Genomic DNA, 17,790 nt, shown 5'->3' on the forward strand with positions numbered 1-17,790 from the left:
AGAACCTGCTGAGCCTCTCGGCAGAAGATACTAGCACCTCACCAAGTGTCAGTGTCTCCTCATTCTTCCTCATCCCCTTCCCCTCAGCCCTTAAGTTTTAGTCCTTTCGTTTTCGCCGACGCCATCTCATCCTTTCAGGAACCCCTGAGACGACATTTTGCTGGAGGCTGGTCCCCGGCAGGTTGGGTCCTCTTAGTGACGGGCACCCACTACCTGCCCAGGTAGCCCTTTTATTGTGAAGTCTTATAAAAACTTCCTCCTGATGTTGCTCTTGTGGTGGAGGGAGATGCGTGGGGAGAGAGGGGAGGTGATGACAGAGGCTGGGCCCCAAACTTCTACAGAATGACCAATTTCTGACCTCTGTTCAAAGAGAATAAGGACACTTTTTCACATCATAGCCCTGGATATATCTGAAATCTCTGCCTGCATAAGCAGGGCAAATCCCAACAAAATACGTAGTTGTTTTCATTATATTGTTTGGTGTGAAAGTCCTAACCCGCCATTACCAGAAATAAGAGCTACTTTTTGCATAACTGTATTAATTTCTTAACTCAAATTACCTGTATTTGGAGTGCCCCCCACCAGGCACTGGGGTGCAGAGTGAGCAGTCCCAGAACTCTGTGTGTCTATAATTCAGAATCCAGCTGGAGGCAGGCCCGGGAAGCACAGAGCGAGGGGCCCCTGACCTGGGAGCCGCTGGGCCTCCTCCTTGAGGAGGTGACAGGTGACCTGAGCCCCAGGGGGAGCAGGAGGTGACAGGAAGGTGAGTAACTGTGAGGAGACAGAGTGAGGGTCCTGGGTGTTGGGCAGGGGCGGGTCCAAGGTTGGGCACAGCAGGAGCTGGAGCCACTGCAGCAGGTGCTAAGGGGCGTGGGCCTCACCCTGGGTCTAGACTGCAGCCCATCCCCCCAGCATGGGGGTGGGACCCGCATAGGGACTCATCCCCAGAGCCTCAGTTTCCTCACCTGTGTGTGGTGAGGTTAGAGACATGGTGAGGGTAGGGAGCTGATGCCTTTGAGTCTCAGCACAGGGCCTGGCACATGGTGGACACTCAGCCCCTGTCTGCTCTCCTGGCTGCAGGGAAAGGGGGGGGCGAGCAGAGACTGGAGAGGGTGAGAAGGGGAGGCTCCTGCAGCTTGAGGACGGCAGGTGTGGTCACCTCCTCCCTGAGCGTCTCCTCTGCCCTCCATTTACTCCCCCTTCCTCACCAACCTTGGGGGACAGTCATGACCTCGAGGCCACGAGTGGACCCTCCTGGCAGAGGGGACCTGCAGCGTCTGCCTGGAGACAGGGCCCAGGGAGCACCCCTGTGGCCACAGCTTCTGCCAGGCCTGTCACAGCCGAGTCACTCTCAGAGCCACCGAGGGCCACGTGCTGTCCACACTGCCAGGAGCCACCCCAGAGGGGATAGCAGCCCCGCTGGGTCCTGGTCAGTGCTTTGGCCCCAGCACTGGAGCCCAGGCGAGAACCCAGACAGGAAATGCAGTTCTGAAAGCAGCACGGGAAAAGGATATTTTCTATTTCCAGGAGGAACAGAAGGATGTGGTTTGCAAAGATCTCACCCACAAATGTCACCTCATGGTGAAGAAATTAAAGGTTCTAGGCCTCATGAGGTAGGTAAACTCTTTACATACTGTATTTACCATATTTGCATATAAAAACAGGAAAATCTTTGGTGACTTGCTGTAATATAGACTAATCAGCTCTGTTCCAGAAAGATAAATTCCTGTATTTTACTGCATGTGACACTAGCACCTCTGTGGCTCCTGGATTATGATGTTGAAATTGACTCAGGAATGCAGGACTTCCCTGCTAAAACTCTCAACAGCAGAAGGCATCACAATTGCTCCACGAACAGGAGAGAAGAGCTTCCGCGTTGCTCTAAGATGTCACACACACCCCCCACATGCTCTTGAGATTTCTGGGGTGAAGGACAGATAAGGGAAAGGACACAATGCCCCTGATGAGATTGGGCTTGATGTAAGCTGGGCTATGTGGGCAAGTAAACGATTGTGTTGTTTCTAGAAAATGTCTGTCCTTGCGATAGTCATCAGGTATTTTTTGGTTAAACATGGCAAAATCGAGGCGCAGGGTCCACTCCTGTGACCCTTGGGTTCCGGGAGGCTTAAGTCCACTATTCCCCTGGCTGCATCTGTTGGGAGAGGAGGCAGGAGAGAGGGTAAGCTTAGTGCTCTGTGAGGCAAGAGAGGACCATGAAAGAGGAACCCGCCACCACAGGATCCAAATTCCTTCCCCTTGGGGATGTGGTCACTGGTGAGGGGGCCCTGAGGGCTGCTGCCTTGGCTCTGCTCCTGGCCAACATGGACGTGTTTCTGTCCAAGTTGCAGAAAGCAATGCTGGAGTATTTGGGGGACAGAGACCTGAAAACACTGGAGAAGGACCAGGGACTTTCACAGCAAAGGAACTCTGGGCAAAGGGTGGAGCCGTGATCATGGCTGTGTGGAGGCCAGGCTGTTCCCTCCGTCGGGAAAAGGCTGCAGACCTGCCCTCCCTGAAGCCCAAGTTGGATGAGCGGGGTGTCCCCATCTATGCAGTGGTGAAGGAGAAGATCAAGTTTGAAGTCAAGGATCTCCAGCCTTATTGCAAAGGAGAAATCTTCCTGGATGAATAGAAAAACTTCTAGGGTCCTCAAAGGCGGAAGATGATGTTTATGGGATTTGTCCTTCCAGGTGTCTGGTATAATTTCTTCCAGGCTCAGAGTGGCAGCTTCTCTGGAAACCCGCAAGGGGAAGACTTCATCCTTGGTGTTATTTTTGTGGTGGGATCAGGAAAGCAGGGCATTCTCCTTGAGCACCATGGTCCATGGTGCAGGACTGTGGGTGCTGGGGTGGTGGGTGTGCTGTGGGCACTTGCATCTGGGAGGTGTGAGCCTGATCCCTAAGTCATGTACAGGGGCTTAAACAAATGATACCTCAATAATGAGGAAAAAAAAAAAAAACAATGGGGGGGGGCAAAGGAAGTAGGACACCTCTCCTGAAAGAAAAAAATTGTCCACCCGTAATTCTATATTCACCAAAAACGTCCTTTGAGAGTGAAGACAAAATAGGTTTTCAGATAAACCAAAAAACAGGTTGTGTCCCCAAAGGTCCACCCTGTGTGAAATGGTAAAGGACATTCTTCCTGCAGGCAAATGACACAAGATGGACACTCAGAATCTCAGGGAAGAGGAAGAGCATCAGGAATGCAAGTATCTCACTAAGTGCAAAATTACCACCTCTTCTTTTTTTTTTTTTTTTTATCCTTTCTCATTGCTTTATAAATACAGCGGGTTAAATTGGAAACTAAAACACTCCTCAGGGTTTGTCACCTATAGAGATATATACATGTAACACTAACAACATAAGAGACGCACAGAGTACAGGTGTCTAAATAGTTGCAAGATTCCAATAATGTGTAAACTAATATAATGTTAATAGGAAGTGGACTGTTAAGGATGTGTGATGTCATTCTGGGGTCTATAAAATAAACGTGCCTCTCCCTGGCACTGCCCACAGAGGTGACAGCGGTCTCCCACCCGGCATCACGACTGCCCTCAGACCCCTCCGAAGCCCAGGTTCATCAAAAGGAGACCCAGAAGTACATGCTGCCCCAGTCAGACTGACACATCATAATTACGGGTAACCGGCAGCAACACAGGGGCACAGATAACTGGGCACACAGAGGCTCATGGGCCAGATCTGATGCGCAATGGGGTTTATTGGCACAACATGAAAACAAAGTGCACACACCCCAGTGGCTCCAGCAAGTTCCTGGTGTGCAAGATCAAGGATCCTGAAGTGCTGCTGCTGAGCAACCACCTTCCTGTGCTGAGGTCACCTCCAGGGTCTCCTCCAAGGGCCGCAAAGCCACTGTGGCCAGAGCAGTGCTGCGGGCACCAGAGTTGCCCAGCCCGATACCAGGCTGTGCAGAGAGAAGGAAGCCAGGATGTGCACAGTGTTGTGCAAATAAAACCATGAAACCCCAAAAGGAAACTAATTCCAAAAATAGCTGATAGGAAAATTACAACAGAATGCTAGAAAGGACCAGTCTTAATAATCACCTTTATTTTGAAGGACACTTTCACAGGGTATAGAATCCTTGTTGGGCCTCTTTACTAGAGGACCTTGAATCTGTCCCTCCAGGGTCTCTGGTCTCCACCGTTTCTGTAAGAAACCACCATGGATCACACTGTTGCTCCCTGTGCGTTAGTCACCTCAATGTTTGCACAAACTGCTCCAAAGCCAGGCAACTGCAAACAGCAGAGATCCGGTATCTCACACGTTTCTGTGGGTGAGGGGCCAGCCCCAGGTCTCACCAGGCTGCAGTCAGGGTCTCGGCCAGAAGGGAAAGGCTCTATGTGGAAGTTTCTGTTGGGGTTCTGTTGGGGGAAAAGCCTCAGTTCCCTGGGGTATGATTATCTTCGCGAGTGTCCACACCATGGAGCCTGCCGGGTGACTGGCCCAGAGAGTGACCAGGGGATACACCACAGCACTGTGCCTGGGAGGGGCAAGGAGGCCACTGTGGGCCCCTGTCTAGGGGGACTTAGATCTTTTTCTCTCTATTCTAAAATCCCATCTTCCGCTTTATGATTGCCTCTTTGTCCCCCTCTGGGCAGATGTGCCCATTTTCCCAGCTCTGATCTTAGAGTTTACCTCCCCTGTCCCAGAGCTTATTCTCTCCAGTTTCACTGTCTTTGTTGAGTCCTCCTGGACTCTCTGGCCTCATCTCTGGGGTATGTTTGGTTAGAACCTCTTAGAATTTACTGTTCTTATCTCAGAAGACTCTTTGCCTCTCCAGAAGTCCCCACCTGCACTGTCCTGGAGCTGCCTAATTAACCCTAACTTGCCCTGGGTCTCAAAAATAATGGACTTCACCTTCGCTTTTACACTTGTCAAGCCATCCAGAGCACATGAATTCCCTTATATGAGTATTACTTTAGTATTACAGAACAAGTGATTAATAGAAAATACACAAGTCAGAAAGCCTATAGCCTTAAACTTCAAATTAATCATCAACTTTTCTTAGATTTTTAAAGACATAAATATAAAAATCATGTCAAGTAACTGTGCTCCAACTGCATGCATGTTTGTGAGGAGGTGGGACAATCAGCTGTCAGCATCCTGTTTTCCAGGTTTTAGCTCAAATGACTCTCTTTAGTGTTTTATTTATTTATTTATTTTGGTTCTTGTTTTTATTATTTATTTATTTATTTTTATTTTTATTTTTTGGCTTGCTTGGGGGCAACATGCCTTTGGGCCTAAGCAGAGGACAATATTAAAGTACATTCATGACCCTCTCTGAGAATGTGCTGTAAATGGGTGACTGGCTGTTTAAGGCCATGGGGGGAAACAACAAACCCCTTGAACCAAGAGGGTCACACAGTTTCAAACAGTTAGTTCAACTTTATCTGAGATCAGATCTGTGGTTTGAGTTTCCTGCAGCTTCTAGAACAGAAACAGGTTTACTTGACTGCAAAAGAATCTTCAGAGCTTGAGGAGATGCTCCCTGCTTTCCTGAGCCTCCCTGGCCAGGACCCCACAGCTCTTCACACTGGACAGGGTGGTCTCTGTCCACGTGCCTGCTCCCTCCCTCCTGCTCCCTCCTGTGCAGCCCTTCTCCTCTGGGCTCAGGTGCTGGACCTGCCTGGGGAAAGTTGACAATGACATGTTATCACCAAACTTGTGGCCTCATTTCAGTCAACACTGAGGACGTGTTGGCTTGTGGGCATGTTCCCCACTAACCAGGGAAGCTTGTTCCAGCAGTAACTTATTCATCTGTATAAGCACAAACACAATTGCGTGCTATTTTCTTGTTCCTTTGTTCATATCTTCAATAAAAGCTTGGGCTGAGAGAGTGAAAGCTGCTCTCGAAGGCTCTCCACAGCCTCCCCCCATAGCAATTCATTTAGACTCCGAGTCTTCGTCAATGGCAGAGAACTTCATCAGCTGTCCTGTCACGGCAATCACTCTTATGAATGTGGACTGTTCTAGACCCTGTGAAAAATAATGTTGAAGTTTTTCAAAACAATAAAAATAACATAACATGTAATCCAGCCATTCCACCCTTTTGGTATTATCCAAAGAGCACAAAAATGTACCTTGCAGGGAGGCATGCGTTCTGTGCTCACTGCAGCTCCCTGTACAGCAGCCGAGTCATGGGAACAACCTAAGTGCCCAACAGCAGGGGAGTGGGGTAAGAAGATGTGCATATGTACTCAGTGGGTATTACTCATAATAAAAAGAGATGAAATCTTGCCATTTGCAACACCATGGATGGAACTGGAGAGGATTAAGCTAAATGAAGTAAGTCAGAAGGAAAAAGACATGTATCAGACCGTTTTGCTCATATACAGAATATAGAGAAGGTCAAAAAAAGGTCAGGTTAAAAAAAAACAAGAACAAAAACAAACCCTAGACACATGACTGCGGAAATGAGGCTACTAGAGGGGGAGGGAGGGTGAAAGCAGAGTGTGGGGGGCACAGTGGATCTGGGGAAGGACTCTAGGTGCTGGGGTGGAGGGGTGGGGTGGTCACTGCCTCTGAACACATGTGAGCCTGTTCCCTACACGAATTGTAAATCACCGTGACTGCAATTTGAAAAATAGACCTCAGCAAAGGGACAGGGGGTGGAGGAGAAAATTACTTGCTTTGGTAACACAGATCCGAAGAGATGTGAAATTATTCCCCTAAATCACACACAGTACTGTACATCAGTGTTGCTTCAATTTAAAAATTAAAATTAAAATTAAAATTAAAATAGGCCTCAGGAAAGGCACAGGGAGTGGAAGGGAAAAGCATCTGCTTTGCAGTCTCCAGGGTGTGGTCATCAAGGGGCTGCAGAGAGAGGCTGTGGGGAGAGAAGATGGCGCCTCAGACACGGGGCAGCTCCAGAGCCTCCTCTCCTCTCCCCCACTCCCCCCACCCCGGGCCTGGTGCCAGGGCTGCTCACAGGGCATCTCACCCCCTCCCCCAGGGATGCTCAGCCCCAGCTCACCCTCTCAGCCTGATTCACACACACCCAGCCTCTCCCCTGGCTGCCAGACCAGGACAGCGCCGCAGCGCCCCCGTGTGGCCACGGGGCTGAGGGCAGAGGGCGAGAACCCTCTGGTCTCAGGTCTTCCTGGGGCGCCCAGAGGGACAGAACTGTGCACAAGAGGGGGAGCCTCCATCCAGAGTCAGGTTCTGTGTCTGAATTGTTTCCCCAAACAAACGCTGACGTGACGGTCCCTCTCCTCTAATAACCAGAGACTTTGTTTCAGGGAGGAGCAGGTCTCCAGGCCATCAGAGCTGGATGCAAGGACCAGGGTGGGCCCCACAAACATACCAGGTCTCCTCAGTCTCCTGAGATGATACCTTGACCCAGGGTCGCTTGTTTCCCTGCTGACTCCAGGGTTGAAACTCCTTCCCCAGGAATCAACTCTAAACTCTTTAGCCCTAGGAAGGGCTGGAGGAAGGAAGAGGTCATGGGCTAGAAAGCAGGGAGGCTCCTGGAGGAATGAGGAGAGGGAAGAAATAGGGGCTTTAGGGGACAGAAGCCAGAAGGAGGGGAGGAGGCCCAGAGAGGATGGGGGCAGGGAAGGGTCAGCTCAGGGGACACTGGGTGGGAGGGGTGGTCTGTGTGGGGAAGGCCCAAGGGCTCTGACTGTAGAGTCTGTGTTATCATCCAGCAGTGACCCCCTAGGGGACGTGAGTGTGGGGTTGTGGGATCTGCTGGTTCTGTGCTGACAGCTCTGTAGCTGACCAGTAACTGTACTGAAGTTAAAGGCATCTCTGCACTGCAGGTGTGGGGTGACTCATATTCAAGGTGAAGATGGGAAAGGAAGAGGGGAGTGGTGATGAAGGGATGCACCTCTTCCAGAGCAGAGCAGAGCAGAGCCCTCTTATGCTGGGGTGACAGGGAGAAGCAAGGAGCCCAGAGAGGAGGAGCACAAGGTCTATGCCACCTGGAGGGTCAGCCCTGGGCCCTGACCCCAGATTCTGGAGCCCCTTCCTATACTGGGACCTCATAGCCCAGTTTGAGTCCATCTCGGCTCACAGCCCTCAGGCCCTGGCTACTGTCCAGGCACCAGGAGCAGCTGCACCAGGAGGAGTGGCCCAGGCCTTGGACTCCATGTTCTGGAGCACAGAGGGCAGGGGTGGGAGGAGCCTGGAGTCTGAGGTGGCTACAGGCGATCAGCCAGGAGTAGATCCTAGGTCACTGACTAACTTCTCCCCAGAAAAGAATGTGTCCCCCATCCCCATGCTCAAGGTCAGGAGTCTGCACTGCATACCCAAGATGCCAAGGATGGACCCTCCTGCCCAGGGTGAACCACCTACCTTTGGAGCCTGGAGGGTGGCCCATCCCCCCTCCCTAGCCCTGGGAGCCCAGGCCTGGTGTCCTGTCTCTTCTCCCTCCTGGACAAAGAGTTAGGGACCTGGGCCTCCCCTGGTGGTGCAGGGGTTGAGTGCTGGGCTGCGAAGCTGCCCGCAGCCTCTGCAGTGCTGGTTCAATCCCTGGCCAATGGGCGAGGGTACCACATGGTGCAGCAGACATCTCCTGCTGCCTGCTGCTCCCCTCAGCAGTGTATTTTTTCCGTCTGCCTGTTCTATTCCCCGCTCTGGCTCTGGTGAATTCTCTCACCCTCCCGTGCTTCTGACTGTACCCAGCGCTTGTATAAATAAATAAATAAATAAATCTTAAAAAAAAAAAAAAAAAGAGTCAGGGACCTGCTGTCTGGGTCCCTTCAGGCCTCGCCCTTGCCACCTTTTGCAATGAAAGTGAAGGCTTGTGATTCTACTTTCTATTTCCTTGGCATATCTTTTACCCTTTAACTTTTAACCTATTTTTGTTTGTATAAAAAGTCTTTCTAGCACACATAGACTACAAGTCTCCTTGATATTATCCAGTCTGAGAATCTCAGGCTTTTGTTTGGATTTTTAATTAATTTATTTTTAACATGATTTTTGATATGGTTGTTACAGGGCCACCCCACTCTAAAACGGGTTGCCTGACTGTGGGCCCTCACCTGTGTGCTTAAAAGGGAGTTGTACTGCAGGCACACACTAAAAGTTAAGAAAGGTTTATTTACAAGGGAAAGGGAAATGAGGAAATACACAACTCAGAGCGAAAAGAGGGAGATAAAGTCTTACATGTGTCCTACCCGTCCCTCTGACCTGGAATCCCAGGTGACCCCCGATACCAGACCTGCCTGGCCAAGAACACAAGCCAAGTGAGCCCCAGACCCCACTAACATGGCTGGTTTTCATTTACAAACAGAGAAAATGACTGCTTAACTCTGCCCTTAGGTCCTCGCAACTTCCCTTTGGGGATCTTGGGATTTGTAGTTCCCTGTGTCTTGATGGAGTGGGGGTGGCATCCACAAAGCCTGTATGGAGTTTGCTCAGGACATCCTTTGCCCCAACATGGTCAGATTTGAGTCTGTCATTCTGGTATTTATATTTTAATTGTCTCACATCTTTTTTATTCCATTTCATCTTTTTCTAGCTTTCTTTGATTCAGGCAAATATTATTCCTGTCAAATTAATTCTTCATGTGACTTTAGATATATTTATTTCAGTACTTTTTATTGTTGTAAGTATAGAAATATATATTTTTAACTTTTCAAAATCTACATAATTGAACTACATCCCATAACATACAGGAAATTTACAGCTATATAGTTCTATTTAGCCACCTTAATGTTATTATTATAATATATATTAAACCAAAATACATTTTAGCCAAATAAAACTTTATAATAAAAAAAATTAAGTAATCATATCTGTTCAATAAGTTAAGACAAGCTACAAAGAAAGCATATGATGTGTGTCTCTGTTGTTAGTACTGCTATAAATGTAGGACTCATTATCTAGTGTCATTGCCCTCGACCTGGAAAAATTCCATTTAAATACCTTAGGAGAGAACTGCTAGCAATGAATTCTCTGTTTTTAATGACAATAGCATATTTACTTTGTCTTCTTTTTTTAAAGATTTATTTATTTATGCATACAAGAACTGGGGTACAGGCCAGAGGTCTGGGGGGGTGGGTGAGATTCACCAGAGACAGAGCGGGGAGTACAACAGGCAGAGGGACCAAAGACTCTGCTAAGGGGAGCAGCCGGTGAGGCAGGAGAGGTCTGCCGCACCATGTGGGTAGCTCCCTGGCGGAACTGGCATCGAACCCACAGTGCAGAGGCTGCAGACAGCTCTCTGTTTCACAGCGCAGAGCTCAACCCACTGCGCCCCCAGGGAGGCCCAGAAATGAATAATTTTTTAAATCAACTTTATTTTGAAGGACAATTTTGGTGGCTATAGAATTCTTATTTGGCCCCTTTTTCCTACAAGACCTTGAGTATTTCACTGCAGGTTTTCTGTCCTCAGCTGTTTCTAAGAGAAACCAGCCATTGAGAAAATTGTTGCCCCCTGTGCATTAGTCATCTACATGTTGGTAACAATTACTTTAAAAGCAGGCAGCTTAAAACAACAAAGATTTGGTATTTCATACATTTTCTGTGGGTGAGGGGCCCAGAACACTTCAGTTTGGTGGCTCCAGCTCAGTGTCTCACGTGGCTGCAATGGCTGTGTCAGGCAAAAGAAAAGGCTTGAGGGACACGGAAGGATCTACATAAAGGCTCATGCACGTGGCTGCTGGAAAAAAGCCTCAGTTCCTCACCAGGTGAGCCTGGGGGGTGGGTGGTGACAGACTTGAGTGACAGACTCATCCTGGTGCAATCTGTGTCTACACCTATGACTGATGTCTCCTTATCTCATTGCCCACCCAGCAGGGCAAGTGTCTTCCCCAGAGAGTGAGCAGGAGAGATCAAGCAGGAGATCGTGGAACCTTTTGAGCCTCACTGTGAAGTGGCACAGGCACCCCAGCCTCCTCCATGAGCAGGGAGCCAGCAAGTCCAAGGACTCACAGGAGGGACACTGGTCTTGACCTCTTGAGTATTAAAAAAAAAAAAAAAAAACCTGTGGACATTTGGGAAACTTCATCTGGCTACTAAATGTTTATATCCTTTTGTCAAAGAAAGAGAATTATGCTGATATCTTGTAGAGAGTGGTCTGGCTTTATTCAAACAAGCAACATGGAGAAATCACATTTAATTCCAAATACATGAAAGTTATAAGATTTAGCACATCTGGAATCTATTTCATTTTTCCGGGAATTCCTTTTCTTCCCCACTGAAGTTGGACATTTGCCAAAACCGGACCAAATCTGCCCCTGCAGTGTGCACAGTTGGGCCCCTGCTCTGTTGCTTCAGTCTCCACTTGCTGCATTTTCATCCTGGGCCTTGAAGGGTTTGACTTGTCTCCATGTGATTCAATGGTCAACCAAGGTTTTGGACTGTGTCTACCCAGATGTTGGCATTCACTCACTTGTTGGTTACTTTGTTCCTGGAATACCCAAATACCCAAATGCTGCTCCCAAATCTGATGTTTGATTCCTCAAGTCAGTAAGATTTTTCTTCTGGTTCTCTGAGCTTGTGTGGATTGGGGAAGTCATCAGTCATAGGTGCAGACTCACAGATTGCACCAGGATGAGTCTGTCACTCAAGGGTAGAACGCCGTCTAAGTTTTTCCTGGTTTTCCAGCAGTTTCTCTTGAGTGTCTCACACCTCAGCACAGTTTAGTGGTCAGCCAGGGATTTGACAAGAGTTTGTATTTAGATTTGGGATCTCACCTCTCCATTTCTTGTTAAAATACATGTTAATTAAACTCTGTACCTGCTGTATTTTAAAGATACCCCTAAAAACCACTTGAGAAATCCATGACTTCCGTATGAAGATAATTTTATTATACATCAACCTATGCATTACATAATATTTGGGGGCAGATAATGAAAGTTAAGAACATTCTACAAATGTCCTGTCCAATATGGCAGCTACTAGCCACATATGGCTTTTTAATTTTAAATGATATATAATAAAATAAGCAACATCTCAGCTCATGAGCCACATGTGAAGGGTTAAATAGTTAGAGGTACCATATTGTCAGTACATGTATTCTATTATTTCTTTCTATTCTTTCTCCCACAACATTATGTTGAGCATCATAGCTCTTCACGCTTTGAGAGCATCAAATCAAATATATTAAACAAGGGACCAATGTAAAATTAAGGGACCAATATTATCTCTCTCAAAGAATAGGTTAGGTCACTGTCTGTATAGAAATACATATTAAGCAGGTATAAAACAAAACCAAAAATTATTATGAGTGGGTCTGGTGCCTCCACACACAAACTGTTCCCAGCTCCAAACACCTGTTCCTCCACTGAACACTCTCTCATTATCTCTGAGGAATGAATTCTCTTCTAGGTGAGTCCAGGGGCAAAACTCTAAGAAAAGATTTGGGGGCTGGAAATCCAAACCAAGGAGAGGGATTCTGGGAAATGAATAAGAGGCAAAGGCAGAAGAACTTGGGAGACTCTCCTTGGCTCACTGAAGAAAGCATTTCCAAAGTGTGGTCTGTGGAGCCCTTGAGAAGACCAAGAACCTTTCAAAGGATCCAGGGTCAAAACTATTTTTGTGACATCACTTACACATCATTTACCTTTTCACTATTTTGACATTTGCTAAGGAAAACTTGGTGAGAATGGAAATTACAGTACCAACTGCTGTAGCAGTTACTTTATACCACCACTTTCTTGCAGAGAAAAAAAAATCCGAACCGGTTTCATTTCAAAATGTCCTGGTTAAGTCATGAAAGCATCATTTCTATTTTATCATGCAGAAATCCACATTTTCGTAAAGATATGAAACAATGACATGGAACTGCACATAAGACCGATCTGCTACAGTCCAAAGGGCCGTGTCCCAGGGGGAAAAATTGTATGAAATGAATTAGTCTCTTCTTTTAGGCAATCCCATTTTTAATTGAAGGAATGAATGGCTACAACTATGGTTACTCAAACTCGTTGAAATGGCAAACACTTTCCTACAAATGAATGTGAATCTGTCCCTTTTAAAAATCAACTGACTGTTGACAACTGACAATACTTGTTGCCTTAAATAAATGTCAACTCCCAGAGAAATCCAGAATAATGGAAAATTGAGTCCTATCACTATAAACTCGACAAATTCTGGTATGGACTAATTTTTCTTTTGGGATCTGTGATAAAAAATAAAACAGACATGATATTTTAATAACTTGATCCCAGTGTAATTACACTGAATATCTATATAAAACCTGGTGAAACAATAGATAATTTTTTAAAGAAAATTCATACATTTGTACAAGATCTATTTATATTCATTATATGCAAGAGAGGCCTATGGAATTAATATAACAGAATAGGTAATATTCAGTGACATTGTTTCGCGTTTCACTTTGCAAATAACCTTTGAGAAATTATTACTTATATAGTTATAATTTAGTAACAAAGGTGAATATTCACAGTTATCTGAAAAGGTTATTATTTGGTTTTTTGTTGTTGTTGTTTTGTTTTGTTTTTAAAGATTTATTTATTTATTTATACAAGCACTGATATAGTCAGAAGCTGGGGAGAGTGAGAGAACTCACTCTCAGGAGAGTGTGGTATGTTCGGGGAACAGAACAGGGAGAACGACGAAATACACTGCTGAGGGGAGCAGCGGGCATGGCAGGAGATGTCTGCTGCGCCATGTGGGACCCACTCCTGGCGGCCGGGGATCGAACCAGCGCTGCAGAGGCTGCGGGCAGCTTCGCAGCCCAGCGCTCAACCGCAGCGCCACTGGGGTACTATTCCTACATATTTCCATGAGGTTGTATTTTTTTCATAGACTTCAAACAAAACAGTAAACAATGAAAATTAAAAGATCTTCTAATGAGACAGACAAGAAAGACACATCTAATTATTATTATTTACAGAAAGTTATTTTTCTTAAAATGCAATGTTAGCTCAGAATAGGTTATTAATTTTCTAAAGTAAAGAATAACATCTTTTTTAAATAAATTTTATTTTTATATCCCCCATACAATTGCAACCCCCTTATTTTGACCCCAATCCTCCCCCCCCACACCCCTCATAGAGTGTCTCTGGTTCATAGTTTTTTGTTGATTTTGATTTTCACTTTCTTATAGTTATTCATTTTCCTGGTCCCTTATTTAAGTTTTCTAGATTCCTGCTATGAGTGAGACCATCCGGTATTTTTCTTTTTCTTTCTGGCTTATTTCGCTGAGCATGATCCCTTCCAGCGCCATCCATGTTGCTGCAAATTGCATGTGTTTATCTTTTTTGAATGCTGAGTAATATTCCATGGTGTATATGCACCACATCTTCTTGATCCAGTCATCTATTTTGGGCATTTGGGTTGTTTCCAAAGCTTAGCTATTGTAAACAATGCTGCTATAAACCTAGGGGTGCAGGTGTTCTTTGGAATTGATGTTTCTGTGTCCTTTGGGTAAATACCTAGGAGTGGAATTGCTGGATCCTATGGAAGCTCTATGTTTAGTAGGTCCAGAAATCTCCACACAGCTCTCCATAGTGGTTGGACCAGTTTGCACTCCCACCAGCAGTGCAGGAGAGTTCCTTTTTCTCCACATCCTCGCAACATCTTTTAAGAAGGTTTTACTCTAGTCAAGTAAATATTTAAAGCTATAACCCACATAACAAAATTATACACGGGGTCTGTAATAATTTGTGAGACTGTACAGACAACCTAAGGAAAATGTCTGAGAATCGCTGACCCAGTCCCTGGCCTGGACTCAGGGAGACGGTGTAACAAAGGTCTTGGAGGAGGAGAGGAGGGGGCGGCAAAGTCCCAGGTGTCAGGTGTGGTTTTCAGGGTCTCAGTCCCCAGGGCTGTGTCTGCCCCTGGAAGGTGGCAGCTGGGGATTCCCCGTCTCCCCAGGGTTCCGGGTCCTCCTGCCTGGATACCGGTGACTCGCCGCAGCTCTCACTCCCCATTGCCTGCAGGTCTCCAGAGCAGCCAATCAGCGTCTCGGCGGCTCCCGGTACAGTCCCGGATTCTCTCCAGACCCGAGCGCAGGTCCCGAGGCCCAGGTTCTCCCCCTGCTGCTGTCCGGGGCCTTCGCCCTGACGGAGCCCCGGCGGGTGAGGCGGGGTCGGGAGGGGACAGGCCTCCCGCGGCAGCAGGAGGAGGGGACTCGGGGTCGGGGCACAGGACCCGGGTGCCGGAGGGACTCAGCCGCCGCCGCCCAAGGTGTCCCCGCTCGGCCCGCCCCGTCCTGACCCCTTTCCGTCCCCCGAGACCCCAGCCTCCTCTGGCCCCCCAGTCCCGGCCATTTTCGTCCCGCAGCCGCTTTTCACTCTCACTCGTCTTTCACCCACTTTCTGTCTCGTGGCGCCCCCCGGGACTCGAGCCCCCGAAGGGAGAAGAATAGCCCGGGTCTCCCCTCCCGCCCCCAGGTCCCCACTCCATGAGGGTTTTCTACACCGCAATGTCCCGGCCCGGCCCCGGGGAGCCCCGCTTCATCGCCGTGGGCTCCGTGGACGACACGCAGTTCGTGGGTTCGGCAGCGACGCGGCGGGGCCGAGGATGGAGCCGCGGGCGCCCTGGGCGGGGCGGGAGGGGCCGAGTCCTGGGCACGGAGCGCGCGGATCTTCAGAACCACAGACCTTGGTCCCGACGCAGCCTGGACTCCCTGCGCGGCCTCTACATCCAGAGCCAGGCCCAGACCGGTGAGCTGGCGCGGGTCCAGGCCGGGTCGGCACCCCCATCCCACGGACGGGCGGGGTCGCTCAGGGTCTCCCGGCCCGAGCATCACCTCCAGGCTTCTGTGGAACCTGCCCGGGTCCCTGGGAACAGCCTGCGGGACCTTCAGCTGTGGAGGTGCCTTCTGGAGAGGAGCAGAGATACACGTGCCACGTGCAGCATGAGGGGCTGCTGGAGCCCCGAGTCCTGAGATGGGGTGAGGAGGGGGCGTGGGCACAGAGGCTCTGCCCAGGGGCATCAGGAGCCCTTCTGGAGCCCTTCAGAGGGTCAGGATGAAGCCTGGGGCTCAGGGTCTCCCCTTCCAGTGCCCCCTCCTCAGTCCTCCATCCCCACCGTGGGCGTCATTGCTGGCCTGGTTCTCCTTGACCTGTGCTCGCTGGAGCTGCGGTGGCTGCAGCTGTGATGTGGAGGAAGAAGCGCTCAGGTAGGGAGGGGAGTGGGGGATCTTGTCCACTGGGGGATTTCAATACAACTTTGCCCTGCCTGGTAAATGGAAATACCATCCACACACCTGTTGCCCAAACTGGAGCTGATTGCTAACACCACCTTTTGTAAAGAACATGTGAAATGTGAAAGTGATAATCCTGGTGATGGGGAACTGATTCCCAGAAAATATCAGTGGGGCCTCCCCAGTGGCGCAGCGGTTGAGCGCTGGGCTGCGAAGCTGCCCGCAGCCTCTGCAGCGCTGGTTCGATCCCTGGCTGCTCCCCGGCCACTGGAGGAGGGTCCCACATGGCGCGCAGACCTCTCCTGCCGCCCGCTGCTCCCCTCAGCAGTGTACTTCGGTCCTTCTGCCTGCTCTGCTCCCAGCTCTGGCTCTGGTGAATTCTCTCACCCTCCCGCACTCCTGACTGTACCCAGTGCTTGTATGAATAAAATAAATAAAATTAAAAAAAAAAAAAAAAAGAAATATCAGTGGGCAAGATTCCTGCGTGGGACAGACTCCAGGAGGCAGTAAGTCCAGTCCTCCGTCATCTCCTTTCTTTATATTGCCCACTCCTGCCATGGGTCTTCAGTCACAGTTCTGGAAACTTCCCTTTGGCCAGACTAGGGGATTCCTTTAGGACTTCACGGCCTGACTCCTCCGTGGTCTCACGTGATGTTTTATTCCCACAGGAGGAAAAGGAGCGAGCTACTCCCAGACTGGAGGTAAATGGATCAGGGTTTATGATTATTCAAACCCTTGGGATAGTGTAGATGGAGCCCATAGGATAAGCTGACTCAGCAATTCCACCCTCATTCTCATCTCCTGTGGACCCTGACCCAGTTCTGATTTGTTCTTCCCCAGGCAGCGAATGTGCCCGGGCAGCTAAGGAAGGCAGCAGGGTTTTTTGAGGCAGACTGTAATCTCCCCGGGCTTAGCAAAATTTACACTTTTGTGTACACCTGCTTGGAGACCAGCTAGGAGACAGGTAATAAAATGTTTCGGTGAACTCTGCCCTAGGGCCCTGCCTGTGTCAGTCTGGTAGTCCTATCCTGGCTCTGGGCTGGGAACTGCTGCAGAGCCTGGGGCCATGGTTGTGTCAGTCAAAGGGACCTGATCTGCTTGGTCTTGGGCAGACCTAAAACACATTCCCTTTTGTCAGAGATCTGGGTGGAAGAGAAGATCACATGTAATCATGACAAGTAAGGTTACAGGCTTGGTAAGATAAGGAACTCTTTGGTAGGTGGTGGGATTGTTAGTGAAAGAGCCAAGAAACTTTTCAGTCTGGGAGAGACCAGACGGAGAGGAATGACCATGGACTCTAACTCCTCCTTCAGTCCCTGCCACTTCCCTAAGAGGACCAAGAAGAGGACAATCCAGAGCAGGTGTGGTGTCTAGGAGAAAAAATGGGGGAATGCTAGACTGAGAATCTAGAGGATCGGAGAACATTGAAGAGGGTCCAGAGAGGGGGAGAGTGAGAGGAGTCTCAAGACTTGGAAAGTGTGGCAGGTTTTCAGGAGGGAGGGGCTGGAGGGGGCACGGGAGCACAAGAGAAAGCCAGCCTGGCCCGAAGGGATCTCTGACCATTTCACTGCGGTGACAGAATTGTTTAGGTCTGTAAGGATCGAGAGGTCACAAGGGCCATGCTCAGGCCTGTGGGAGCCATTGTCCAATTGGTATTGAGGCCATGCAGTGCTTCAGGAAAAGACGAGATGCTTAGGGATGGAGGTT

General features: G+C 48.7%; 2 pseudogenes; both read left to right on the plus strand.

The window, feature by feature from the left end:
* Positions 1 to 1,568: 1,568 nt before the first annotated feature.
* On the plus strand, positions 1,569 to 15,151 carry LOC119251220 (peroxiredoxin-like 2A; annotated as a pseudogene).
* Positions 15,152 to 17,254: 2,103 nt separating this feature from the next.
* Positions 17,255 to 17,790, plus strand: part of LOC119251221 (class I histocompatibility antigen, Gogo-C*0101/C*0102 alpha chain-like) — a 9,853-nt pseudogene continuing 9,317 nt past the window's right edge.

Source organism: Talpa occidentalis, unplaced genomic scaffold (genome assembly GCF_014898055.3).
Source record: "Talpa occidentalis isolate TD23 unplaced genomic scaffold, MPIMG_talOcc4v2.1 talOcc4.2, whole genome shotgun sequence".
Classification (NCBI taxonomy): Eukaryota; Metazoa; Chordata; class Mammalia; order Eulipotyphla; family Talpidae; genus Talpa; species Talpa occidentalis.